This window comes from Cibotium barometz, chromosome 33 (genome assembly GCF_041138505.1).
Source record: "Cibotium barometz isolate CiBa-2024 chromosome 33, ASM4113850v1, whole genome shotgun sequence".
Lineage (NCBI taxonomy): Eukaryota > Viridiplantae > Streptophyta > Polypodiopsida > Cyatheales > Cibotiaceae > Cibotium > Cibotium barometz.
In genome coordinates, this window is record NC_141078.1 from 49,297,651 (window position 1) to 49,300,509 (window position 2,859).

Genomic DNA, 2,859 nt, shown 5'->3' on the forward strand with positions numbered 1-2,859 from the left:
ACACACTCTATCTCTATCTCTCTCCCTCTCTTTCTCTTCCTCCTCCAACACACACCCTCATGCACTCCCTCTCCCTCTCTTTCTCTTCCTCCTCCAACACACACCCTCATGCACTCTCTCTCCCTCCAACCCACTGCAACCAACACGCTCTCCCTCTACACACTCTATCTCTCTCCCTCTCTTTCTCTTCCTCCTTCAACACACAACCTCATGCTCTCTCCACCTCTGTCTATCCCTCTCCCTCTCTCTCTCATTGCCACCGTATGCTCCCCCCTATCTATCCCTCTCCCTCTCCCTTTCTCCTTCTACACACTTTGTCTCTCTTCTTCTCTTTCTCATCCTCCACACACCCTCATGCTCTCTCCACCTCTGTCTATCCCTCTCTCTCCCTCTTTCCCTCCCTCCCTCTCTTTCTTTCTCCCTCTACACACTCTACTCTCTCCCTCTCTTTCTCTTCCTCCTTTAACATGCGCCCTCATGCTCTCTCCACCTTTGTCTATCCCTCTTCCTCTCTCTCTCCTTGCCACTATAAGCTCTCTCCCCCTGTCTAGCTCTCTCCCTTTCTCTCTCTCTCTCTCTCTCTCTCTCTCTCTCTCTCTCTTCATGCCCTCTCTCCCTCCCTCCCTCTCTCTCTCTCCCTCTCTCGCTCTCCCTCTACACACTCTCTCTCCCTCTCTCATTCATTCCTCTACACAATCTACACTCTCTTTATCCCTCTCTCACTCTCCCTCCCTCTACACACACTCTCTCTCCCTCTCCCTCTACATACACACTTTCTCTCTACCTCTCTGTCTATTTCTATTCGTCCTTCAACATGCACCCTCATGCTGTCTGTCTATCCCTCTCCCTCTCTCTCCATTCTCTCCCTCTCTCCCTCTCTATATTTATGTTCATAGAAAGAATGAGAGAGGGAGAGAGAAAAAGGATCGATCCCACCAATCTCTCTCCCACTTTCATGTAACTAGTCCCCCTCAACTCCACTTTCTTATCCCCCCTCTTTCACTCTCTCCCTCTTCTTATGCTTAGTCTCTCTCTCTCTCTCTCTCTCTCTCTCTCTCTCTCTCTCTCTTCCTTATGGTTAGTCTCTCTGTCTCTTGCTTTTTCTCTACATCTCGTTCTATCTCTTTCGACCTCTGTATATGCAAATGACCTAATTCATTACTTTATGGCGAGGAGAGATATTAAAGGAAAAAAACAAACAATACCATACTTGATCAAATAAATTCATGTACACAATAAATAATATTTTCCAAGGAAAATACATTCCTTAGTTAAGAAAATCTCCATACAAATCCAAATGCCCCCGTCAAATCCCTATTGCATTACTCAATTTTAAATTCCATTGATATATATCTCCATTTTCAAACGGACCATCTTCATTGAGTTTTTCCAATAGCTTTTGTGCTTCTACACCCTATTACATGCGCTTAAATATTTCACATTCATGCTCTTCTCTCTCTCTGACTTGCACCAACAGCTTAGACAAGACCTTGGTGAAGGTTTATTTCATGTTTGTTCACAGTGCTACTGGAGGTAGACATGTTGGAGTGTTAAGAGGGAGAGCGAAAGAGGGTTTAGGGTTTAGGGTTGAGAGTAAGAGAAGGAATGAGGAAGAGCTTCTTGAGGTCATTACCACCACACTGTTCACTTGTTATTCGAAAAAGAATAAAGAAATTCCCTTTATTTTTTTATTTTATTAGAAGTTCTTTGTCACCACTCTGTTCACTCGGTTACGACAAAGTAAAATTGAATTCCATTCTATTTGATAATTGAATAAAAGTTAACTAGTTTACAAGGTTGTTTGAAAGAAACACAATTGTTAATCATAATCTTCATTAACATCATAAAAAACTTATATATTTCCTCCTTGAAAAAGATGGTTGCAAGACATGGATTTCAGGAAATGAAGAACTTTTATGACACTATTCATAAATACAAAAAAACCATCCGAAGGCATGTGATTAAGAATGTACCTCGGCAACCACTCGCTTACACTGGGGCATTGATCTTCTTGCACTCAAAATCCTAGCAAGGTCTTTCTTCTTCGGATGTGGTTGTGTATTCATGAACATATTATTGTTTGCCATCGAGCCTAAGTACACATAGGTAGACAAAATGCATGTGCTTACATGTAACAAATGGACATCCACCACCTGCTCTCATTTGAAAATTTGGACATGTACAGCACGGTAGCTTTGCAATCGTCACATCATACCTCTCACCTTTCATCATTGAAGAGAGTCTCTACTAGAAACACCTCATGTTCCATTTTCTTCACAACCCTTTCTGCAATTACTGAAGTTGACAAAGTGAGAGCATTGTCTATCCTCTTTGCTACTACTATTTGGCGGCACTCCTATCGTGTCCCTTGGGGTTCTATTTGCTATTACGTTCTCCTCTTGAAAACTCTCCTTTTGTAGAATAAATCTCGATCCTAGAGCTTGCATCTCATTGCTCGTAAGGTTTGTGCCCTTTTGATTTGGCCAGATGCTGGGAGGCTTCACAGGTGCATTTGTGATTATGGAGCATATGGACCATGTGTGGTCCATGCTTGTATGTAGAACCACATGAACTGTCTACATTGCCGACCTGTCCACTCATGCATCCCATAAAAGCTTGGCATCAAGACCCCTCTTCCCTGTTGCTTGATTTGCTTTCTACATTTCCCTGCTTGGCCACCTAGACATGCTTGACAAGTGACTTTGTTGTTAATTTTTGTACAATGAATTTCCCACATTGTGTCATGAATATATGATTCCTAGACTCTTTGCAATCCCTCCTCTTTTTCCTCGATTTGCACACCTCCATTTGTTTGTTGCTCTTGTGCAAATTTATTTATTTTTCCTTTACCCTTTCGAG